This window comes from Amblyomma mixtum, chromosome 2 (assembly GCF_055824585.1).
Source record: "Amblyomma mixtum isolate Tamu chromosome 2, ASM5582458v1, whole genome shotgun sequence".
Classification (NCBI taxonomy): Eukaryota; Metazoa; Arthropoda; class Arachnida; order Ixodida; family Ixodidae; genus Amblyomma; species Amblyomma mixtum.
Window position 1 is genome coordinate 108,280,963 of NC_143013.1, and position 26,020 is coordinate 108,306,982.

General features: G+C 49.3%; 1 non-coding gene and 1 pseudogene across 2 annotated transcripts; one reads left to right on the forward strand and one right to left on the reverse strand.

The window, feature by feature from the left end:
• The first annotated feature begins 5,542 nt into the window (after positions 1 to 5,542).
• Positions 5,543 to 10,087, forward strand: LOC149360511 (uncharacterized; annotated as a pseudogene). Its single transcript, XR_016288330.1, has 2 exons — positions 5,543 to 6,249; positions 8,717 to 10,087. The product of XR_016288330.1 is annotated as an uncharacterized LOC149360511 (transcript).
• Positions 10,088 to 16,306: 6,219 nt separating this feature from the next.
• On the reverse strand, positions 16,307 to 16,379 carry TRNAV-CAC (transfer RNA valine (anticodon CAC)). Its single transcript has one exon. It is a non-coding gene; the product is annotated as a tRNA-Val (tRNA).
• Between the last annotated feature and the right edge of the window lie 9,641 nt (positions 16,380 to 26,020).

The following is a 26,020-nucleotide window of genomic DNA, read 5'->3' on the forward strand; positions in this document are numbered from 1 at the left end:
ATTCGGGTAACGAGTTGTGATTACTCTGCCTCTGGCCGGAGGGCTCAGATGCCATCCTGTAGTGTTTGGAGCCACAGCTGATGGAAGTGGTGCTTGCGTGCTTTTGCGGTGTTGTCAAAGTGTTTTCACTGTGTGTGGAAAAGCGCAAAAGCGCTATCGGCTTCTTCAAAGGCATGCGGCCCTAGCGAGCAAACAAGCTCGTGGGTACCGGCGTGTCTTTGGTCTATTGAGTTGCAGAGAAAACGCTCTGATTGGTTGTAAGAAGCCCATCTCTCATTGGTCACTAAGTTGGTGCCCAGAATGCTGGGGAAACTTATTTAAGGAGGCGTTTTGGCGCCAAAGGGGGAGACTTGGGCAGGGACTCTTGGTGGAGAGTCGGAATCGCGAGACGGACAGGGTCTAGCTTTGCGCTGGCCACGTTCCGAAGGACGAGGAGCCGCTACGTGTAGCGCGAGTTCAGTCGGCCAGGCAGGACAGGGTTTCGTAGGGGCGAGCTCTGGCCTGGCGCTCCCGATCGTCCTGAATGCTAGCGACCACCCTGGTCGATGTGTATATGTGTAAATAGTTGTAAATAAACCCAGCTTGTACATTTCCGCAAAGAAGTTCGTCTACGTCTCATCTCCCCCCTGCAACGTGTCGCGCCCAAACGGACCCCCATCTCCACCACCACAAAAGAGGAAGACCTGAACCCGAGTTCAACTGGCGCAGTCGACAGGATTGGGCAGCGGCTTTCTGCGGAGGGTGAGCGACGTCAACTGCACTGTACAGAAGATTTTAAGCTGGACCAACATCTACGAAGAGGCTCCAGGATCTGCACCTTCAAGCGAACGAGGCTGGAGGTTCAAGTCAGCGAGCTGCTGTGAGAGCCGGGGCTCAACTCAACTGATGGTGGGTATGCCCCTTTGTGCTCTAAGTGGGCTTGCCAGCGGTTAAGCAATGCGTGCTCCATGGTCTTGCCGACGCAGGACGTCAGCGATATGGGGCGAAGGTTTTCGAGGCTCGGTGCTTTTCCCGGTTTCGGGATTAGTATCATTTTCGCAGTTTTCCATTGTTGCGAGAGGGTGCCGCGCTGCCAGCAGTCATTGATAAATGCCGTTAACTGTTCCACGGATTTGTCGTCAAGATTCTTCAGGGCGCGATTCGACACACCGTCAGGGCCTGGCGCCGATCTGCTGTGTAGGTTGTGCAGCGCCGTCCTGATCTCTTCTGCACTAAAGTCCTTATCCAATTCTACATTCGGATCCCCATCATAAGGGCCGTGTTGTGCAGTCGACGTGTGCGGCAAGTACTTGGCTAGTAACTGGTCGGTCACTGCATCTTCACCGTACTTCTCGAGCTCCCTGTGTAATAGACGTGCGAGGCAGTCACTCTGGTGGGATTTGGTCTTCGTTTCGTCCAACAGATACCTGAGCAGGTTCCACGATTTCCCGTTGTGCAGTTGTCCATCGACTGCATTGCATAACTCGTCCCATTGCTGGCGGTTGAGCGTTCGGCAGTGCTCCTCGATGTTGCGGTTGATCTCAGCTATTTTCTTTCTAAGTCTCCGATTGAGTCTCTGGCCCTTCCACCTGGCCAGGATCGAATTCTTCGCCTCGATGAGATGCGCCAGGCGGCTGTCCATCTTGTCAGTTTCAACCTCAGTTTCGACGGTCTTGGTTGACGCTTTGGCGTCTGCAACCAGCGAGCGGGTCCAGGCTTCGATGTCCGTGATTGTATCACCTGCAGATTCTTTTTGGTCTCGTTTCTTTCTGAAGTCTTCCCAGTCGGTCCATTGGAACTTTCGCTTACTGCCCTGCGCCTTGTCTGGCGTCTGGACGTATATTTCGACGATCATGTGGTCGCTCCCAAGGTCAGTCGACGTGTTTTTCCATGTGGTGGCCGTCGTCCCGGTATTTCGGGCGAACGTAAGGTCCGGGGTCGTGTCTCTGGTAGTAGAGTTACCGATTCTTGTCGGGTGCGCCGGGTCCGTAAGTAACATGAAGTCGAGTTCATGCGCATCTTGTCCGAATTGTCTTCCCTTGGTCGTGCTGTATCCGTAACCCCATGCTGTGTCTGCCGCGTTGAAATCGCCCCCTGCAATCAACGTCCGGGACCCGGCAATCTTCAGCGTCTTCTGAAACAGCGCACGGAAGCGTTGGCGGTGTTTTGACGGGCTGCTGTAAACGTTCAATATGAATATACTTTGTTTCCTCTGCTTGGTGGGTATCAGTTCGATGAAAGCGTGTTCCATCTGGACGCCACTTAGTTCGTGTTCAACGAATGTGAGACGCTTCCTAACGAGCGTGCATACACCCCTCCCCTTGATTTTGCTGTCATGCGTTTTGTAGCCAGTCAAAGTAGCCGCATTGGTGAGTGTTTCTTGGAGTAATATTAGGTCCGGTTTACGTGTTGCGTGCCGGATGTGTTGCTGTAGAACCGCCTTTTTGCCGGCGAAGCCACGGCAGTTCCACTGCCATATTACTATCCCTTGGTTGTCATTGGCCATGTTGATGCTGAAGCGAGTTGTCCGCCTGCCCTTGATGGTGACTCGGTCCCACATCACAGCTAGCCGGCACGTGTCCGTGTTGCGTGAATACGGAGTGATTCATTATTATCTGCATGTTTCCTTCGAGGTTAGTGGTCCTGTTTGCTAGCCCGAGGACTGTTGCGTGAAGGGTCTCAATGGTACTTTGCATTGTGCACAGCATTGTCTTGATGTCTGTAATTTCGGCTGGAACCTGGGTCTCGAAACCACCCTCGTGCTGTTGTTGTAGCGCGCGTTTCTTCGGGGCGGGCGCGTTCGCGTCCGGAACGCTCGTTGGCGCCTGCTGTTGTGCGATTTGTTTGTTTTGTTCCACCACGGCGTGCTCGCGTCTGAGTTCTTGCACCTCCAGCATGAGCTTTTGCACTAGTTCGCGCATTACCGCGTTCTCTTTTCGTATTTCTGCGTTCTCTTTCCTGAGCGCCTCTAAAATGCCATTATCGGCTTTGTGATTTTGCTGATTTTGCCCTGGGACTACAGGCGCTGTTACGACCCCCTCCCGCGCGGTGCCCCGGACAGTATCCGCCCAGCTCACCTTGGCTCCGGGAGTTGGTGTCCTGGATCTCGATGTTTTCTGATCGCGGCTGTCCCTTTGCCGGCTGCGGGAGCGGGATCCGTCACGCGAACTCGACGTTGATCTCAGTCTGGGCGGCTGGATGGGCGGGAAGTCTTGCTGCGTTAGTTGGGCATTTGCGTTTTGGCGTTCCCATCGTCGCCTGCGAATCACGTACGGAGTCTTGTACTATCGCGCTCAATATGAGTTGCAACGCGTGGTCATCGACCGGGGCTCGTTCCGTGGTGTGCCTCCTCCAAACAGTCGCTCGGAATTCTGGGAAAAACTTTTTCCTGACCGGGGGTGCTGTTGTTTCCTGGAACAGCAGTTTCTCCCAGAATTCCGAGCGACTGTTTGGAGGAGGCACACCACGGAACGAGTCCCGGTCGATGACCGCGCGTTGCAACTCATATTGAGCGCGATAGTACCTTGCCTTGCAGCCCTTGTCGGCCGTCATGTGAGCGCCGCCGCACAGGTTACACTTGGGCGAGCACTGGTCTCCCTTGTCGGGGTCGCGGTCTCCGCATCCCCTGCATATGCGGTTGGCGGGATTTGGGCAAACGTCCATGCGGTGGCCGAGGCGTCCGCACTTGTAACAGATGTCAATTTGCTTGCGATACAACGTGCAACGGACGAGTGTTGCGCCGTACCTGACGACGTTGGGCACCTTGAGTCCGTCAAAGGCAATAACGACCGTGGTCGTAGTGCCTATGCGTTTGGCCGCCAGTGCAAGTGGGTTTCTCGGGTTTACGATGTTCTCGTCCAGTGCCTGGGGTCCGTGCGCAATGGGGATGCCATGAATCACTCCCTTGGTTGTATTATCGGGTGCCGTTTCATACGCGTTGACTGCATGTGATTTTCCTTGGATGTCAATTTGCCGTATTTTGGCATAGCGGTCCGCGTTCGTTCGTTTCGCTGTGCTGACGACGACGATGTTCTGGTGTGAGTTGGGACAGACCGTGTCTTCTGCACCTTCGTTTCCCGTTATGCCAGCGGCTGCGAAGATTGCGGCGGTGACCGTCGGGGCGCCGACCTTAACGATGTCGAGACCGCCTTGTGGTCGAACCACGATTTTGATTTCCTCCTTCGGTAGTCTGGGCATGCGTCCCGCTTTAATAACCTTTCCTTTGACATTCTTGGGTTTCGTACCTTGCTGGCTGGTGCCATGCGCGTTCGTTCTTGCATCGATGTCGTGCGTCGAATTCGTACCGCGGTCTCGGGTTTTCGAACGCCGCTCTCCGGCGGTCTTCCATCCGGCTTCTTCGGTAATTTCTTCGGCGGAAATGTCTTCCCCCATCACTTGCACGTTCATTCTTGAGTGACGTTCGTCGGCTTGTGCCGCTTCGGTCAAAACAGTCCGTACACTTGGCACCGCGTTCGTCAGCGGCGCGCAGCTGTTGCGCCCGCTAGGCCTAGCGTCTGGCGAACGCGCCTAGGCCCAGCGAAGCTACGGCGTGGTCGGAATGCAGATAATTCAATATCTCTGAGAAGAATGGTGGCCCACCTCAAAACTGGGTATCCGTCGATGCCTCTCGACTTCACGGATCCGTTGGTGAAATATTGGCGGTAAAATGCTGTTGAAATCGCTGCGAAAACATCTGTAGAAGACAGAGCCGATGTGAACGCGTCCGCTCACCTCGGCGATCGCAGCGCCATCCGTAGTGGAGGTCTCCGGAATAATTTCGACCACCTGGGGATCTTTAACGTGCACCGACATCGCACAGCACACGGGCGCCTCTTGCGTTTTGCCTCCATCGAAACGCGGCCGCCGTGTTCGGGTTCGAACCCGGGTACTCCGGCTCGGTAGACGAGCGCCTTACCACTGAGCCACCGCGAAAGTCATATTGAAAAAAACAACAACCACGTGACAACACTATATCACATAGCAACAGTGGGCGCGTAGCGCCTCATTTAATTCGTATACCTTAGATCCGTTATATATGTGCCAGTATAACGGCCATCGAAGTGGACACCCCCCCCCCCCCCCCCCCCCCCCCCCCCCCCCCCCCCCCATTCCGAGGCCACCAATTGCATAAAATTTGGATGCCACCCGTTTGACACAGAATGTTCCAAGTGTACTGAAATGACTTGGCATATTCCTGAGGATAAAATTACCAATTCAGATGAAGTTCAAAGTTTCTGCGGGATTCGCAACGACGACCTTTCCGCCCCCAAAGCGTGCAGAGGACCTTCAGACGGCCATTACGGCCGAACCGTTTGTCGCAGGGGGTTCCGAATTGTGACAAACTATTCGTCGTCTTGTGATGCATACGTTTATAAATCTCATTAACTGATATAACGAGGAAATGTACCAAATATAGCTAAGGTGGCTGTAAATGCCAATAATAGTACCAAATCCATGAGGTAGATGGCGCTGCATGTTTCATAGAAGAAGGTTGCCTCGATGCCCACGCCCTCGCTTACTTAGAAGGAATATTTGCGGAAACAAAACACCAGAGGATGTTTGGATTTCGCCTTTTCCATGTTTGCTGTGTACACCGATGTAAACACTCGAAGCTCTCGTAGCTAACGCTCGTAAGTCGAACACTGAGGCAGTGTTGACGGAGAATTTTTTAACCAAATGTTATCGCTAGACATCGCGTGTTCAACCCAAAACACGCCCAGAATGTGTTCTAGACAAGCGTTTTGCCCTCCGTACGAATCGCTCCAAAAGAAACTCGCCGACGCCGCACAACGGTTTACTGCCGCCGCGTGCATCCCTGTATATGGAGACGAACGTTCAAGAGGCAGAAGATAACGGCGCAATGCTAGTGTTGGCGATAGCGGAAACAAAAAGACAAAAATAAGCGATAAGAATGCGCTCTCGAGGAGCGGAAAGGCCAATTCGTGCAGATCGCCGCGCATTTAGGGTACACGTTTACCGATGCCTCCTGGAAGTGAGCATCAGAAATACACCCTGGTCGGGTTCTCCGTAGAACTCGACTGGAGGCCGCTGAGGTTCGTGAAGCCTATTCCTTCGTACAGGGTGTGCGCTGCCTGTGGACTTGTGCGCAATAAAACTGCGCTGCTTCCTTGCACGCACACACTGTGCGAGTCATGCTACCAGCAGTGCGCGCAGGACGGAGCCCTCATCTGCCCGCTCGATGGCCACCAGTTGGAGGAGGATGACGTCTACCTGAAGAAGTTCCCTGCCGAGGAGCTGCTCAGGAGAGAGGTAAGGCGGAAAGGAGTTTGGGCATCTAATTCTACTTCACGCGGTTTATGAGTTGGCGCATTATGGACTGAGTTGCTTATGTCGCGTAGAATACAGCGCAAATTGTTTTCAAATTATTTGCTTCTCAAGGTTTCTACAGGTCGTAGAGACCTTATGGTCAGAGCGTCGTTCAACAAACTGAAAGTTGTGGTTAGGTGGGCGTGCAGTGCCGATTCGAGGTTAAATAAAAAATGCCGCGAATATGTCCGCTCAGTAGTGGAAACTGAACGAGGAATAAACAGGTTCTTCAAAAGTGAACCCTGCGTTCTGAACGCAGCCTCTTCGGAAATAACGACTGCAACGTATTCCAGTATTCTTGACTGAATGTTTGTCGTCAGCCGGATATACCTCCATGCAGCTGTCTATAAAGTGTAAGCGATGCTCAAAGTGGTTTCAAAGAAATGCCTCGAAAGGTATAAATAAATGCTTCGAGGCTTGCAAGTTAATCTAGTAGCATACGCGTACTTACGTACGCATCAAAGCTTGGAATCTACTGAGGTTGTCTTTGCGTACAGACACCGCATGGGTTAAAGTACGCCTGCAAGAAAAAGTTGACCAGAGCCTTGTGGTCTCCTGTGTTTCCTGTGCAGACAAAAACGGAAATTGAAGATTGAAAATTGGTTTTGAAAAAAGGAAATGACGCAGTAACTCTCTGACATATCTCGGTGGACACCCGAACCGCGCTGAAACGGCGCGGTTGATTATTTTCTTTTGAATATGTATTTATTGCAGCGAACAGGCCGAATCTAAAACAGGTCGGCTCTCACAGCTGTCTGTGTAGTATACCTCACTGAGTTGCACTCAGGATTAATGTCTGGTTTCGAGCCCCACGAGTAAGCTGGGCGCATATTAAGAGGCGGATCGGCATTGAAGTGGGGTCTAATGCTCACCGTTTGAGGGAGAGAGGGGCTGATCAGAAAAGAGGTAGCTGCGCGGTTGACGTAAGTGCGTGATAAGAGATTCGATGACAAGGCTGGCCGGTACTGCCACGAGCTTGACGTCAATTTGTTCGCTCTGTTTGCCGTTCGAGCCGCAACATCGAAGTGCGAGGTACGCTGATAAGTCTGTCTAATCAGCATTGAAAACGAATGCTACGCCGCGGTGGCTCAGTGGTTACGGTGCTCGGCTGCTGACCCGAAAGACGCGGGTTCGATCCCGGCCGCGGCGGCTGGAATTTCTTTGGAGGAGAAATTCTAGAGGCCCGTGCACTGTGCGATGTCAGTGCACGTTAATGAACCCCCGGTGGTCGAAATTTCCCGAGCCCTCCACTACGGCGTCTCTCATAGCCTTAGTCGCTTTGGGACGTTAAACCCCATAAACCAAACCAAACCATTTTTGTTTATTTTCTTATTTTTTATTTTCTTTTTCTTGACTTTACTCCTTTTATTTTATTTATGAAGCCCATCCATTCACTAGATGCGCCTTTATTCACGCTGGAACCTTGAGCCTTTTAAGCAGTGACGCCGAAAGGCGGACGAATCTGCCGACGCGTCTGTCGACACGGCTGCCGACGCGTCTGTCGACACTCCTGCCGACGCGTCTGTCGACACGGCTGCCGACGCGTCTGCTAACGACAGTATGAGGCATTAAAGGCTTTCGCCTTAAAAGAGAATTAAGTTTACGATTGTGCTGCTAATACCGAAATTCAGCTAGGTCCAGCGTAATCATTGAAATATATTTTAAACTGATGCCCCATGGTACTCTTCAGAGTCACTTTCTTCACAATTTGCGTGCCCTCCCATTCCACCTTTCTCTTTCCAAGTTTTTGACGGAGTCTTTCGACCGCACGTACAAACCGACGACAACGAAGGCTCCGCAAAGCGCGATGCTTCTGATGCGTCCAAAGGGTGGTCACGTGATAACTGTTCGGCACGTCTCCCTCCCGAAAACGGCGAACAAAGCCCCAATCCCGTGCTGGTTATGAACATGTTATCGTAAAGCAGACCGAAGCGTACAGTCTTTGTCAGAAGTAACCAGGCTGCACGTTTTTCTTCATAGTCGTATATTAAAGTTATGTCAGCCCTCAAGCTCTAAATCTCTGTATGGTAAGGAGAACCCCTGTTCTCACCTTCAGAGAACTTTTTGGTCTTTAGGGAAGCCATGAGGGCTCTGTTATACAAATGAGAAGCAAACCATGGAGCCTGGTTACGTTTGACAAAGACTGTACCTCGGCGGCGGAACGTTTCTCATAAACAGATCTCGCAGTGAAACTGAATGGATCCTAATGTTGCGGCGTGCACCCTGGAAAAACGGTCTGTGCTATGAGGAGTTAAACGAACCAGTGCTGCACATGAACTGTTAAAAAGGCATCTGTCGACCTTTGTGTCGGTTACAGTATAGATGCATAATATTAAAAGACCGTCACGACAGCCAAGTTCCTGATTCGTAATCACAATGGCTCTGGAAATGCTTTTGTTTACTCTCGCAGGTGAGGTGCTGGAACGAAGAAAGCGGCTGTGGGGCAGTGCTTCCTGCATCCCAAATCGTGCATCACTTCCAGCAAGAATGTCGGCAGCACTCCATCTGCTGTCCAAAGTGTTCGAACACAGTTCTCTGCAGCGACGTGTGCGCGCACTTGAGGTCGTGGTGTGGCGATACACCGGCGCCTCCAGCGTCCGAACGCGAAAGGGAGTCACGCCGCCAGGACGAGAGTGCAATTCTGACATCCTTCCAGCGAGTCTTGGAAGAACAGGGCGGACAGCTGAAGGCACTTCTGGAGAGGGTGCTCTCTGCAAGTGGCGCCAATAGCGACCGACTGAACGAAATCAGTCACGGTGTGAACAGCTGCCGAGAAGCGCTAAGAGAACTCTCGGAAGGCATCAGTAGCGTGAACGACACAGTGGGGCTGAATGTGGCTCAAGGAACGGCTGAACAACGCGACTGTCTGAAAAAATGCTCGGATGAAATAGCCGCATTCAGTCGAGACACGAAACAGCGTTTCAATGCGAGCAGGCTAACTCTCAAAAGCATTTCCAAAAGCATAGATGCGTTAGAAGTACTGCTCAAGGATAGCCTGTCAAAAGGGGACAGTGGTGAGGACAGTGACGAGGACAGTGACGAGGACAGTGGTGATAGCGGTTGAACGACTGCGGGAGGCTCCGAAGGAACTAGAACAAGTTGTAGGAACTAACAGTGCAATGGGCCGTGTAAACAAAGTAGTGCCCAAGTCACGTGAACTACAAGCATCTGTGTGCGAGTTGATCGTAAAGGGCGTAAAAAGAGTAAAACAAAGAGCTTGGTTGGAAGACGTGGCTGCGTACAGGAGCAAGCAGGCATACCTCTGTGACTACTGTATGTCCTCCGGTGTGCTGATTTGCAGTAGGAATGACAGTTTAGAGCTGCGTCCACTCTCTTGCGACATGGAGGACGTTGTGTAGTGGCCGCTGAAACAAATGATAAGCATGCTAGTCTTTAACTTAAAGAAAGTCGGTGCCCGAACGCTGCCCGTACCACCGATGGTCCAAATTCATCTTCTCAAAGACCGCAGGAGGGACACGTACAACACGCATTTACTACTTCCATATCGCCTTCCTTCGAAAACCTCATCAGACGGCTACGTGCAGGACAATCAGCTTCGAGTTTTGTTTGAGCTTCTGCCATGATTTGCGACTGAGACCGAGCAGCGGCTATGTCAGCTTCGTCGGGTTCAAGCTCCTTGCACATAGTAGCTGTTGAGCCAGGGTCAAACAGCCGGCGTTTGCGGAAGCTTCGACGTCTGGCTTCCTACGAGTTCACCTTGAGGACCTTCTCTTATTTTTTTTTTTTGCTTCAAAATAAAGTTGTCACTACCACCATTATACCTACGAGTTTGCTTCTGCGCGTATTTCCCATTTTGCTCTAATTTAGTTAAAAAACAAAGTGTCCTCACTGTTTTCTCTGAATCAAGCGAGGAGGCAAATCTAAAATTGGTGTTTAATAAAAGGCAACGCATTCTTCTTACGGTTAGAAATGTTGCAACTTGCGATGCTCCCTTGCTAATCCGTGCATCGCGGAGATTAATCTTCTGCATGAAATTTATTTGGTATACTCGTATCTTTATCTACCAGGGTGTAGAGTTGAACATCGAGATAACCCAGTCGAAAGGGACCGCTATTTCTTTGTTATAGCAGATGTTTTGTTACAGCGCCACGCAACCTTGATTGCATCTGTCGCATGCCAACGGGCTTACCTGCCACTGTGTACGTATACCGACTACAACACACCTGGCGTTCATTGTGCCATCGATGTTCGTTGTAATAGCCTTCAATACTCACATCTAACACCCGCCAGACGGCCAGTCTTTGTCAAAAGTAACCAGGCCGCATGGTTTGCTTCTAGCTTCTGTAGTGGAGCCCTTGTGACTTTCCTAAAGGTCAAAAGTGGTTGCAAGGTAAGAAGACCCCCAATCCTTACCTTTAACGACCATTTCAGCTTCAGGGAAGCTGTAAGGGCTCCACTGTACGAGCTAGAAGCAAACCATGCAGCCTGGTTACTTTTGACAAAGACTGTACGTACACCCACAGAATAAGAGAGACAGTACATTATTTGTCAACTTGATTTTAGTCGCCAAGGATGGAACGAGCTTGTTCCACTAGAGCCATTTGATCCTCAAACTGGTCCGCCGCCGCGGTGGTTCAGTGGTTAAGGCGCTCGGCTGCTGACCCGAAAGACGCGGGTTCGATCCCCGCCAGGGCTGTCGCATTTCGATAGAGGCGGGATGCTAGAAGCCAGTGTAATGTGCGATTTCAGTGCACGTTGAAGAAACCCAGAAGGTCGAAATTTTCGAAGCCCTTCATTGCGGCGTCCCTCATAGCCTGAGTCGCTTTGGGACGTTGAACACCCATAAACCATAAATCAAACTAGTCCGAGGTCAGGCAGGCACGGGTAAGGAAAGCGGGCGGATTGTTTGGCGATTGGGCATGAGTAGAGGCAATACTCTAGGTTTCCGGAAGGTGTAGGGTAGTTAGGGCAGGCTGGGGTAGCTCGGAGGTGATGTAGGTAGGACCGGGAAGGGCTGTGTAATACCTGCATGTTTAGCTGTATTCTACGGAGTATGCGGTATGAAGGTGCTGGTAGCACTGGGTAGCAGGGAAGGCAGTGTCTGGAGGGCCTCCCTGACGTTGCCATAGTGGGTGTTGGATGTTGCGCATGTCAGGATGGCCGAGCGGTCCAAGACCAACAGGACACGTAACCCTACTCAACGTGCAACCGTGTATCTCTTGGCCCGCATGTACTTTGGGGTGAAAGCAGCTCTTGGAGGAATGATGTCGCTGTAAAAGTGAGCGCGCGTCGGCGATTTCGTGACTAGCACCCTTTTCGGTTTGCTTCACCCCTCTTCTCATGACCACGTGATCGACAACACTCCAGAGCATGACAGCAGTGTCTTGTGTAATGAGTACGCTAGAACGAAGGCTTTGTGACGGCAGCCTTCTGGCCAACAGAAGTTGCTTTGTGTTATCGTCTTGCGCCGTTTCACCCTGCGAAACTAGCGAGACTTCGATAGCGCCAAGCTAAGCCAACGCATCGCCAAATGGTTTTACCTATGCAACTACGTTACAAAAACAGAAACTTGAAGGGAGGCTAAAGGGAACTATCAAACTATGCAAGAAGTGTAAATGATTTCTCGGGAAGACTAGCGCCATTTTTTCGGAGGTGGTGCTCGTAAACGCTGCCCGGCAGCTTGGTGTTTTGCGGTGTTCCTGAACTAAGAATACGGCTTGTTTTGTTCAAGTCAGCCAACGAACCACATTACCTACACGGCGGAAGCGGTTGTAAGCCGCATAGCGGCCTGAGCGACGCTGAAGGGCTTGCTCCCGAGACGACCTATTATGTGTTATCTATTGCAGAGCCCATATTTCCAGTTATGAATGGTAACTGTAATTGCAACTGTGCACACAAATGTACGGCGAAGGAGCCGCACGCGCAGATATACTGATCACGTGATGCTGGCGTACTACGGCTCAACGCAGTAGGCCTACACCTGCATCGCGCACCGATCATCGCGCAGTGCGTCTCTCTCGATGGTGCCTGTCACGACTTAGAATTTTCATATCGTTTAATTCTTTCATATCGCATGAAAGAGTTCGAAGTTAAGCAGGTCAAGTCACATGCGTATCGTTTACCGCAGTTTTTGCGGTTTGCTGTCCTGTTCCGGTGGAAGTAAAATCATACGTTGTGCCTTTTACCTGAGTTTATTAACATTTTAGTTCTAAGTACAGAAAACTAAGGGCCGGGTTTGCAGTACCTCCTCGGCTATGCCTCGGCATTCGGCTCCTGATTTGCCTGGTCCATCTCGGTCTACTCAATGTGCGCTGACAGGCACTTTTGCATCTCATCCTGATCGAAGTCTGTGATCGCGCGCTGAGCTACAGCCGCAGGAAGTCTCCCATATAAAGGACGTTGGTGAGAATCGAGCATTGCGATTGGGTACTGCAGGTTAGGAACGTTTGAGTGTCCTGTGGGAACGATCACTAGTGCCGAGAAGCTGCGTGTGTTGTCTTGTCGTGACAGTTATTGCTATATATTCAGTGCACGATCCTATTTCTTTAATTACTTTTTTTTTCCAGATGGCGCATATCATACACACATCCGTTAGAAATCGGCGAAATGGTGGATTATGTCAAGGAGGGGCCAGAAATTTGCAGTGCCCATGTTGTGCCCATATTCCTACATGTTGTGCCCATATTCCTACATGTTGCAACATACAAAACGAGTTCGCGTTTGCAGACAATGCGTTCAAGGCTTGATGCGGCACCGCACTCATAAAACAGAGGTACTATCAGCGTCAATTGAAACACGAACAAGCCAATTGAAACGCGAACAGCACAACTCGCAGATATTATACTAGGGAGGCAAAATACATGAACAGTTGATTTTCCCATCGAAGCCGAAAAGACCGCTCTTCTGAAATGTTAATAGCCACGCCTGTATTTCACCTCCAGCCTCTAATATGCTTGATTTTTTGCGCTCGCGTTTCAGGTGTTTTGTTCGCATTTCATTTGACGCTGATAGTACATTTACCATCCCTATTACGACACGGTCTCGGTAATTTCACGGTAACGAAGACACCTTGTTAAACAACGCACGACGCGATAGAAATAGAAAAAAAAAAACACTTGTCCTGGGCTTGTATACCAGGTTCAGCATCGTTAACGGACTTCCTCCCGTGCGCCTATACCATCCACAAAATCTGTTCAACATATCCGAGAGTTTGCAATTGGTACTAAGACTTCCCCGTTTGCGCAAGACGTCTATTTGCGATTTAAGTCCAGGTCGGTGCGAAAACGGTGTAACAAAAACATGTCGCAGCCGCATTGGAATGTCTTTGGATCTTCCCGAACGCATTCTCGGCGATCTGCTTCCGATTTCTTTTTATTATTTGTGCAGTCCACGATCACGCAGTGCTGTACCAACGACTACGCAACAGTGAACGGCATCCATAAATGATGCAAACCTTTGATTTGATTTATTGGGGTTTAACGTCCCAAAGCAACTGGGGCTATGAGGGACGCCGTAGTGAAGGGCTCCGGAAATTTCGACCACCTGGTGTTCTTTAAAGTGCACTGACATCGCACAGCACACGGGCCTTTAGAATTTCGCCTCCATTGAAATTCAGCCGCCGCGGTCGGGATCGAACCCGCGTCTTTCGGGTCAGCAGCCGAGCGCCGTAACCACTGAGCCACCGTGGCGGGGCTGATTCAAACCTTTAAAACGGCAAAAGTCTGGCGAAGAAGGCTACTCTGCAATGCATGAACAGCGCGACCGCGCAGCCCACTCAATCGAGGCTGGCAACAATGGACCGGCGGAAACGGGATGGCCATCCATGGAGGAAAGAATGTTTCCTTCCTCCATAGGGATGGCTGTTTCTTTTTTTTTTATTCGAGCTGTTTACCATTAGGCATAATGAAAAGGGAAAGAAAGTCATAAAAAGGAGTGCAAACAATCCTTGCTTAAAAAGCGGCAAAAGTTCGCGATAAAGCGATTATAATGAGTCCACTTGCGATAGTCGTCTGCAACGTCCCATGGCAGGCCTACCTTTCTTAGGAAGCGTCGTCTCACGGAAGCTGTAGCCGGGCAAGTCCACAGCAAGTGTTTTTCGTCACACTGGTCGGGCGCAGCACCACAATGGGGACACTTGTCAGTCACTTCGAAACGTTTGTCACGCCACCGATGACGCACAGAAGGAGTCAGAGCCGCTCCTGCCCGAATCTGGCGCACAGATACCTCCTCCTCCTGAGTGAGACTCAGGGGGAGAGGGTACGAACACGGAGGAATTCGAGCGCGTGTTCGCTGACGCAAAGCCTGTTTCTCGGAAACATGGGACAGGGACGGATCTGAGGGAAGAGGGGAAGGTGGCGGGATATCGGATGTGTCAAGGTGTGTCATTGCATCCACATGAATATTATGCGGATCCTGGGCATGCCCGCTAATCCAATGTATACGCACAGGACAGGGGTATTTTGTGCAAAGTTGGTGAATGGATTGTGTAACTTCGAATGTGCGCCGGACAGCCTTGAGCTGCTTGAGGGCGGCAGGGGAGTCGGTGTAAATGTGAACAATATCGAAAGTGGGTACGAGTGGAAGGGAAGCAATGGCATTGTGTATCGCCTGAAGCTCCAAGGCAAGGCGGAGCAAGTATCCGCGCTTAATGTAGCGCGGGAGTTAAGATGAGGATGGGAGGGACTGTAAACTGCAGTAACTCCCTGCAGTGCTGTGTGTGATGCATCGGTGTATATTATGCACCCTGAAGGAAGATGGTCGGCTGATATCGGCGTCGAAGCAGAGGAGCGATTGTCTATGAGTTGACAGTACGACCATGGAGGAAGAGTCTGTAAACGATGAAGCTGAAGCGACATCTTGCGTGCTCTGTTTGCCTCACGCTGGTCGATAATTTCACTTAATGTATTAAGTCAATTGAGCGTACTCTTGCAGACAGGGGGGTAAAGCTGAGCTAGCAAAGCGGTCCACGCATATATGTAAGTCGCCATCTTGTATTAACTCTTGTATTAACTCTATGGTTGTATTCACTCTATGGCTGTTGACGGCCAATGTATGGGGTTAGAGAGTATTTTCCTCCTCCCCAGCTTGCCTTCAATTACAGAAACCCCTCTCTCGCCATGGGCGTATTCTCCGCTCGCGTTTACGCCTATCTGCCTTCCTGCTCATTTAATGAAATGTGCAGTAAGCATATTTTATTGCCGGACATACTGATTGTAAAACAACGCAATCTTGAAACATACAATTTGTGGAAATTTGCATTTCTGCTGTTGTAGTCATGTTTAGAGTCTACACTAACCAAGCCCAGTACGATACGCTGTCTTCCCGGCATTCCCTTGCATGGTGGGTGAAGCACCCTTTAAGAATCTCGCATAGACGGTAATGTCAGCTTGGCCCCTAGGTAATAAACTCTATGCCCCCTAGTTGCCCCGCCAGTGCCCCAGTCATTGCAGCCGGCGACAGCAACGCCCCCGCATCTTGCTTACGTCACAGATCGGTGTTGGTGTATACAATCACTCCTTCTCCGGGTTTATCACGCAAAGAAATGTTTGGATGCCTGTCTTCGCGATGCACACTTGCGCTAGCCACCCGTTGCTTTTCATCTGTTACCGCCTCACCGTTTTGTTTCGTTATATGTGTCTCTTCCTGCAGTAAAGAACTAGTTGACATCCAGCGACCGAGTGTCCTGTGCTGCTTCTATGTTTTCGTCCTTTATGGTGGCGCCAATTAAGCTTATAGAATTTTTCGTGTGTGTGTGACGTACCTAAAAGAGAAAAACCAACCTGTCCCCATTCCTGCAACAGCCTCGAAAAAGGCTAGCAGTATGTTCGAAATAAATGAATTTAAAAAAAAAATATTTCTCGGCGTTCGAGGTCGGGAAGGAACAGAGGCCGGATAAACAAGCGCACGTGCGGCACCAACACAGAGTGGCGAGCAGTCATGACAGTCACAGGCTCACAGCTGGCATGATCATGGACGCCGCTTTGCCCCGCCTTCCTTGCGGACCAGAAAGCGAAGACTGAAATAGAAAAAAAAAAAAAAATGTTTCCGCCCGGGATCGAACCGGGGACCTTGCGCGTGTGAGGCGCACGTGATAACCACTACACCACGGAAACGGGTGGTGCACAGAGCGGTTGTTGTGGACTAGAATTCAGAGTTGAAATGCATTGCAAATAATTTTTATATAATCGTGTTGGTGTTGCGTAGTGCTCTCCTTGTGTCCCTAGTTGATGCTAGTGGACAGCATGGCACCGACGCGCACGCGTGGCCATAAATAAGGAAGCTTGGAGCGTTGCACGAGTCGGTCAAGGATGGCCAGTAGCGCAGAGCTATTCTAGGCATGAGCGCAGGCTACATCCGGGTTCAGGGCTCGGGACGTCCCTAGTCATTGAAAATCCCTGTCTCACACCAGACCGGTCATGAAGCCAGTCAACCGAGTCAACGCTCCACTTTCCTTCGTGTGAGTAGCGGATTCAAGGGGCGGGTGCCCCTTCCTCCCGATAAAGATTTAGAGAGTATTTTCGGGACGACTGTGTCCATCACACAAGAACAACGCAAAAAAACTGAGAACGACAGGACGAAAGACGCGACTTTGTGCATTGAAATACACTGAAATACACACCAGACTTTTGGACATGCCGTCCAACTTCCGGTGGACTCACTAGTGCCCTCTTCGGAAAGCGGGAATGCAGCATCCAACCGCCTAGTGGAATCAGTGGCAAAGACGGTACGTGCGTTTCGCTTTGACCGACTTTGAAGCATTTTTCGTGTATGCGTAGCCTCCTGTTCTGGAGCTCTCCACCTTAAATTTGTTACGATGAAAATCAAGGCAAGTTCATTGCGTCTGCGCTGAAAGAGTAGACGGAGTGCAGTTCAGTAGCATAGATCATGCAAGCGAGGCGCCCGGATGATACGTGCGCACCTTTCGATTCAGTTCGGTTCGGTTTGGTTTTGTTTATGGGGTTTAACGTCCCAAAGCGACTAAGGCTATGAGAGACGCCGTAGTGGAGGGCTCCGGAAATTTCGACCACTGGGGTTCTTCAACGTGCACTGACATCGCATAGTACACGGGCCTCGAATTTCTCCTCCAAAGAAATTCAGCCGCCGCGGCCGGGATCGAACCCACGTCTTTCGGGCCAGCAGCCGAGCACCATGGCCACTGAGCCACCGCGGCGGCTCAGTTCGTGCACTAGCGCCAATTGTATTGCCCTACACAGTGCAAGTGTTTCACTGAAGCTCTTTAATCGTGTTAGCTGCGACTGCTGCGGTAAGGCACTTAGGGAGCTAAATTTTTGGCAGCTATAGCCGGATACAACTAAGGAACGAAGCAGCAACTTCGCCTCCTCAAAGGAGGCCCTCCAGATTTTCGTGATGTCGTCGTTAATTCGCAATTTCCTGTCATGCGCAATTTATCCGTGGTTAATCTCTTGTCACGGTAGCGCGACAGTGCATTAACCACAACGTCAAGGAAATCAGTCGACGCCATTGACTGGAAGGCCTCCTTTGGGGGGCATTTCGCCGCCTCGTTCCGGAGTGTGTCACCATGTCTTGCCAAATGGGACTGCCACAGACTGCCCACGTTTCTAAAAAGTGGAACCCTCAGTTTTCGACAGTAATGTTGCTAATAAGGTGTTTATGAACTAACTATCCACATAACTAGAGTTACATCTGCTCTTCGCCGAACTGGTGCTAGCAACAGTATGCCGCGCTACTCAAGGTTTTGCTTCACAGCACATTCAGAGTCAGGTCTTTGGCCAACATCAGATGCTGTAACTAGAGCAGATCTTAGAGCGAGAACAAAAGAACCATTGGACATGGGCAGAATAACTTATGGCAACCCCAAAAACACTGATAATGGCATCGGGCCTTATATTAGTCAGGGAATGGGTTGAATTGTCTGCACGGGCGATGGTCGCCACGGAAGCTAGAAAAAGCCCAATATACAAATTATGAATTTTTACACATAAGGCGAGTTAAATGGTGGTAACAAGAGAGAGCTCATTGCTTCTGCCTGCCCATGGGAGAACCATTTTAGCTTCTGGCACTCTCGAGCTGACCAATGGGCACCACCTCTAACAAAAACCTGGGGTTCTTGACTGTTCACGATACGAACTAGTCGAGCGAGCCATCCAGTGAACGCAACGGCCGTCGTTCGCCATCGCGAATCGTGCATCGGTGCAACGATGATAAAGGAACAAACGGGCCACAGGTTTGTGGAAGAGTTTTTGTTTTATTGTTATTTCTGTGCCAAGGCAACACAAGAGCAGAAGAAAATAAAGGCTTCAGAGCAAAAAGAAACAAGGAAGGGAGAGAGACAGTGTCTTGTGAAAACAAAAGAAATGCAAAGCACTTCAAGAAAAGTGTCAGAAAGAAGATTAGAGTCTGAAGAAGACATGAAAGAGAGAGAGAGAGAAACAAAAACAAAAGCCTTTATGAGACATCCTCAGCATGGAAGCATTTGCGAGCGCTCTGCGTAGTTATGGCAGACACAAATTATGAAGGGACAAAAAAGGACAAGCGACACTTAAGCGGGGTGCGCTTAACCCTGTTGCTCGTCCCTTTTTTGCCCGTTCTTAATCTGCGTCTGTCGTAACTATGCAATGCCCGCGGATGCTCCCATTGGTCAACCAACTAGCCCGAACACAAGCTAATCCTCAGAATAACGCGAGGCTGAAAACTGTACAAGGCTTCTTTGTTTTGACTAAAAGCCCGCCTTCCTATGTACACCATCCTAGAGAGGAAAACAAAATTGGAGAAAAAAAAAAAAACTCGTGTTGCCCCCAAAAAAACAAATACACGAAACAAGACGCCTATATATATAAAACGAGAAGCTACAAGGAGAACAGGGAACAACAGTCTTATGTCCAACCAAAAATTTACAATATGTACACACGGCACAGAACAAATCAAGAAACAAAGAGAGTTACAGCAAAAAAAAAGACAAGGAAAGGCGGAAGAACAGCGAGGCGCTTCTCACGGTACTTCGTTTCTCTCGGACAGAAGTAGGGCTTGAGCCGTAGAGGCAAATCGTAACCAAAATCACATCTGCAGTAGTACCGCAATGGAACGCCACCCCCTATGCGATCACAAAGCAGGCATTTTCAAGCATCCACAGGTATGTATACATATGTCCCATAAATCAGTACAAAAACTAGTCAGCTTTGTCATCTTTCGACAAAACGACAAAGCCTCATCAGCGTCGCCCCTCGTGCAAATTACAAAACAGTGCAGAGGTCTTCACCCTGCCCAAGTCATCAGCACAAAAGTTGTCTTTAGCTGTTCGGATTCTTTCTCATATGCCTAGAGTGATACCCAGTGCATTTTTGTGACACTGTAACCTTCACAGCCAACAAATCACCCCTTGTGCAAACAAGGTTCCCGTAAACATGAGCAGCAGCAAGTCACAAATGCCACCTTTCCAGCAATGCTAAAATGGCGTAACAAGTTGTAAAGATGTTGCGAATTGAAGTCTAGTGTCTGTCCAGTGTGTTTCTGCTCTCTGTCCTTTGTGTGTATTTTAACGTAGTAATATGTCGCAGTCTGTGGATGTTGTAAACAGGACTGACATGACTTGCACACTTTTTAACTAGAAAAAATTAACAGTCGTTCACTAATGTGTTCTGTTGCCCGTACATGCAGCCCATGAAACATCGCGCAACGAAAAAGTTTTAACATCATCCCAAAGAAAGCAACACTTAGATTCGCTGGCACTATCGCCAATAAGATACAAATTCTCAGAACACATGATGGTTTGACACTGTGTTTCTATATTTACATGCCAAAACACAATGACTGAAATTTCAACTGAATGAGTATCTACAGCTACATATGTTGCAACTAAGAACAAAGCAGTGTTCTGTCTTTTCTGTAAACCACGTTCCGTGGGCACAAGCAGAAAAACCAGACTGCATCGCCAAGGCACTTTATCTGAGGCTACCGATACGATAGGCCAAAGCTTAAAGACACTTGTCCCCCCCCCCCGGTGTGTTAAAGGGAAGCTGAAACGGTTTTTTGAGAATTCGAGGTTATTGTAGAATTCGAATCTATCAAGCATCTAGATAAAGCACGAGAAGTATTTTCGCACTAGCATTTAAAATGGTGTCATAATCATCGATTAAAACCGCGACGATGTTTAGGCTTCTCCTCACTACGTTGGAGGAGTGCGGGGAAACTCGGCAGTGACGTCATTGTTGCCGAAATTTTAGATGTCCGCTGCTTATGCCTGCATGCTGCTGTGTCGTCAGATGGCACCAAACAATGCATCGTGAGCTTCACCTTCGATGGCATCGATTTTCTTTCATGGAATAACCGTTTCTTCGCTGGAAACGTACTGTCGTCATACGTGACGTCATTATCGGGGCCTCTGCTCATCGCTGTGCACTTCAGAGAAGCATGAACGCCGACGACGACTTTATTCGGTGATTACGCCACCATTTCAAATGCTGGAGCAAAACGATTTTGCAGGCTTTACCTGCACGTTTCGCACATTCGACAACCTTAAATTCATCGAATTCTAAAACCGCTTCAGTAGCCCTTTAAGCAATTTAAGGCACAATTGGCTGCAAAGAAGTTGCGTTATAAAAATATCCACTCCAATGAAGCAGGACTTCCAGGAGCAATTTGTGTTACAAAACTTGAGCCATGAATTTTCATCCCAGTGCCTAAGCGACACCTCTAAAAGGTCATTTTAATGAATGCTGGCATGGTAAGCGTTTATCACTTTGTTTGAAAAACAAGACTTGTTCTTGTTTCACATTTACAAATAATGTTCATGGACCAGGAAAAGAAGGCCTTTGCACCATCACAGACGGACAAGACGACCGACGCTAGCACAAACCATGCGGAATTTTCAAAATAGAACTGCGGTATCTCATCGAGCAGTTGCACATTACATGCTGTCAGCGGGCCATGGAAACCAACGGCAGACACCAGAGCGCAAGTTTTCAAGACGAGGGACGGATAGAGAAGAAATGCTGTAATTCACCAGGTAAACATGCGTCAGTCTGTGAGGCCAAAATGGAGTTAACGTGAACAACAGTTGCTCCAACGGCCTTCTTCTCTTTCATTCCATTAGGTGAATATTAAGTAGCAGAAAAACACATGAGTGATCAAGGGTTTCTTCTAAAGTGTACTCACTCATCACCCACCGTAGCGATCCTTCCTACCAACATACCTGAAAATCTGTCCTACACTGCAGCGTTTCGTAAGTACCGCACAATTCAGGCATCAACAATTTCACTACATAGACAGGTGCAACCAAGCTTTGTTCGGTTTTTCAAGTGCTGAATGCTCACAAAGCACCAGTGGAGGCAAGTGCGTTACCTAAAGCAAGCTCTGCAAACAGGCACACAAGCGGTGAAAACATAAAGCGCTATTAAATCAAAACGCTTCAGAAATATATTAACACTGTTCGTGACCCTAGAGAGAGTGCTAAAAACACTGCCCTTGCATTTCGAAACATACAGCCCCCCCCCCCCCCCCCCCCCTCCCATTCCACGCCTGCATTTACAAGACATCAAGCGCTGTGCTACACCAACCTAATGTACTGCAGTTCCCCATATGGCACGTAAGAATACATTTGTAACCCAACACAGGCACAGGAGCACAGCAGGTTCAACACAGCCAGCAACCAATTCACAATTTGTTGGATGCATTTCTGGTTCAAACAAAAAACAAACAGTTCCTTGTGCAAATGCAACTCTATGTCCTCACAGCCTACTCTGCAAGCAGCAAGGTGACACGGGTAGAAAAAGACCATCTGCAGCGATGAACTTAGAATTTCTGCGGGGTGTCTGAAGCCCTTGACAGTCAGTGAGGAGCTGGCCTGAATGAATACAGAAAGTACCATGTTTGAATGACAAAGATGCAAAGCAGCTAATTTCACTGGAAAAGTAGCTTTCATCAGCTAAAAAAATGCCAGGAAATGAAATAGGCATATCCCAACCGCCAGCCTTTTCACTAGCAAACTGTGATAATGTAGATAACTTTTGTGTGTGTGCGCGCACGTGTGTGTGCATGCGTGTGTGTTTTACACACATCTCAGAGGCTAGCCCCCACTGCCATAGCCAGCAATCACGGAGTCCGTTATAGCACAGGCATCATCATTAGTACCAGGAGTTCGAATCACCAGCCAGGAAAAAAAAGTTCCATTTCCAACTCCCAATTTCTCAGCCATAAATGTCTTTTGCTGCAAAACAAATGTCAACAGAGCCAAAGTGTCTAACTACATTGTGATGAAAGGTTGGACGAAACTGCCCTCAGAGTCCCTTTGAAGCAGGGCAACATCTACGCACCGTCACTACCAGTAAGGAATAGTCCTAGCTCCTACCTAGCATACAAAGGTTCCCCCCCCTTCCCCCCCCCCCCCAAATGAATCCCTATTTCACCAGGAGAGCAAAACTAAGACCTCGTTACGGCTTGCGCACACTTCCAGCTTGCTTCTATTACAGTAATTTCGTGCATTCTGACAGAAGAGCACTACGAAACAGCGGAAAATGTCAAATGTCTTTTGCTGCAAAACAAATGTCAACAGAGCCAAAGTGTCTAACTACATTGTGATGAAAGGTTGGACGAAACTGCCCTCAGAGTCCCTTTGAAGCAGGGCAACATCTACGCACCGTCACTACCAGTAAGGAATAGTCCTAGCTCCTACCTAGCATACAAAGGTCCCCCCCCTTCCCCCCCCCCCCCCCCCAAATGAATCCCTATTTCACCAGGAGAGCAAAACTAAGACCTCGTTACAGCTTGCACACACTTCCAGCTTGCTTCTATTACAGTAACTTCGTGCATTCTGACAGAAGAGCACTACGAAACAGCGGAAAATGTCAAATGTCTTTTGCTGCAAAACAAATGTCAACAGAACTACATTGTGATGAAAGGTTGGACGAAACTGCCCTCAGAGTCCCTTTGAAGCAGGGCAACATCTACGCACCGTCACTACAAGTAAGGAATAGTCCTAGCTCCTACCTAGCATACAAAGGTTCCCCCCCCCCCTTCCCCCCCCCCCCCCCAAATGAATCCCTATTTCACCAGGAGAGCAAAACTAAGACCTCGTTACGGCTTGCGCACACTTCCAGCTTGCTTCTATTACAGTAACTTCGTGCATTCTGACAGAAGAGCACTACGAAACAGCGGAAAATGTCAAATGTCTTTTGCTGCAAAACAAATGTCAACAGAACTACATTGTGATGAAAGGTTGGACGAAACTGCCCTCAGAGTCCCTTTGAAGCAGGGCAACATCTACGCACCGTCACTACAAGTAAGGAATAGTCCTAGCTCCTACCTAGCATACAAAGGTTCCCCCCCCTTCCCCCCCCCCCCCCCCCCCAAATGAATCCCTATTTCACCAGGAGAGCAAAAACTAAGACCTCGTTACGGCTTGCGTACACTTCCAGCTTGCTTCTATTACAGTAACTTTGTGCATTCTGACAGAAGAGCACTACGAAACAGCGGAAAATGTCAAATGTCTTTTGCTGCAAAACAAATGTCAACAGAGCCAAAGTGTCTAACTACATTGTGATGAAAGGTTGGACGAAACTGCCCTCAGAGTCCCTTTGAAGCAGGGCAACATCTACGCACCGTCACTACCAGTAAGGAATAGTCCTAGCTCCTACCTAGCATACAAAGGTCCCCCCCTGCCCCCCCCCCAAATGAATCCCTATTTCACCAGGAGAGCAAAACTAAGACCTCGTTACAGCTTGCACACACTTCCAGCTTGCTTCTATTACAGTAACTTCGTGCATTCTGACAGAAGAGCACTACGAAACAGCGGAAAATGTCAAATGTCTTTTGCTGCAAAACAAATGTCAACAGAACTACATTGTGATGAAAGGTTGGACGAAACTGCCCTCAGAGTCCCTTTGAAGCAGGGCAACATCTACGCACCGTCACTACAAGTAAGGAATAGTCCTAGCTCCTACCTAGCATACAAAGGTTCCCCCCCCCCCCCCCCCAAATGAATCCCTATTTCACCAGGAGAGCAAAACTAAGACCTCGTTACGGCTTGCGCACACTTCCAGCTTGCTTCTATTACAGTAACTTCGTGCATTCTGACAGAAGAGCACTACGAAACAGCGGAAAATGTCAAATGTCTTTTGCTGCAAAACAAATGTCAACAGAACTACATTGTGATGAAAGGTTGGACAAAACTGCCCTCAGAGTCCCTTTGAAGCAGGGCAACATCTACGCACCGTCACTACAAGTAAGGAATAGTCCTAGCTCCTACCTAGCATACAAAGGTTCCCCCCCCTTCCCCCCCCCCCCCAAATGAATCCCTATTTCACCAGGAGAGCAAAACTAAGACCTCGTTACGGCTTGCGCACACTTCCAGCTTGCTTCTATTACAGTAACTTCGTGCATTCTGACAGAAGAGCACTACGAAACAGCGGAAAATGTCAAATGTCTTTTGCTGCAAAACAAATGTCAACAGAGCCAAAGTGTCTAACTACATTGTGATGAAAGGTTGGACGAAACTGCCCTCAGAGTCCCTTTGAAGCAGGGCAACATCTACGCACCGTCACTACCAGTAAGGAATAGTCCTAGCTCCTACCTAGCATACAAAGGTCCCCCCCTTCCCCCCCCCCCCCCCCCCCCCCAAATGAATCCCTATTTCACCAGGAGAGCAAAACTAAGACCTCGTTACAGCTTGCACACACTTCCAGCTTGCTTCTATTACAGTAACTTCGTGCATTCTGACAGAAGAGCACTACGAAACAGCGGAAAATGTCAAATGTCTTGCTGCAAAACAAATGTCAACAGAACTACATTGTGATGAAAGGTTGGACGAAACTGCCCTCAGAGTCCCTTTGAAGCAGGGCAACATCTACGCACCGTCACTACAAGTAAGGAATAGTCCTAGCTCCTACCTAGCATACAAAGGTTCCCCCCCCCTTCCCCCCCCCCCCCCAAATGAATCCCTATTTCACCAGGAGAGCAAAACTAAGACCTCGTTACGGCTTGCGCACACTTCCAGCTTGCTTCTATTACAGTAACTTCGTGCATTCTGACAGAAGAGCACTACGAAACAGCGGAAAATGTCAAATGTCTTTTGCTGCAAAAGAAATGTCAACAGAACTACATTGTGATGAAAGGTTGGACGAAACTGCCCTCAGAGTCCCTTTGAAGCAGGGCAACATCTACGCACCGTCACTACAAGTAAGGAATAGTCCTAGCTCCTACCTAGCATACAAAGGTTCCCCCCCCTTCCCCCCCCCCCCCCCCCCCCCAAATGAATCCCTATTTCACCAGGAGAGCAAAACTAAGACCTCGTTACGGCTTGCGCACACTTCCAGCTTGCTTCTATTACAGTAACTTCGTGCATTCTGACAGAAGAGCACTACGAAACAGCGGAAAATGTCAAATTTCTTTTGCTGCAAAACAAATGTCAACAGAACTACATTGTGATGAAAGGTTGGACGAAACTGCCCTCAGAGTCCCTTTGAAGCAGGGCAACATCTACGCACCGTCACTACAAGTAAGGAATAGTCCTAGCTCCTACCTAGCATACAAAGGTTCCCCCCCCTTCCCCCCCCCCCCCCTAAATGAATCCCTATTTCACCAGGAGAGCAAAACTAAGACCTCGTTACGGCTTGCGCACACTTCCAGCTTGCTTCTATTACAGTAACTTCGTGCATTCTGACAGAAGAGCACTACGAAACAGCGGAAAATGTCAAATGTCTTTTGCTGCAAAACAAATGTCAACAGAGCCAAAGTGTCTAACTACATTGTGATGAAAGGTTGGACGAAACTGCCCTCAGAG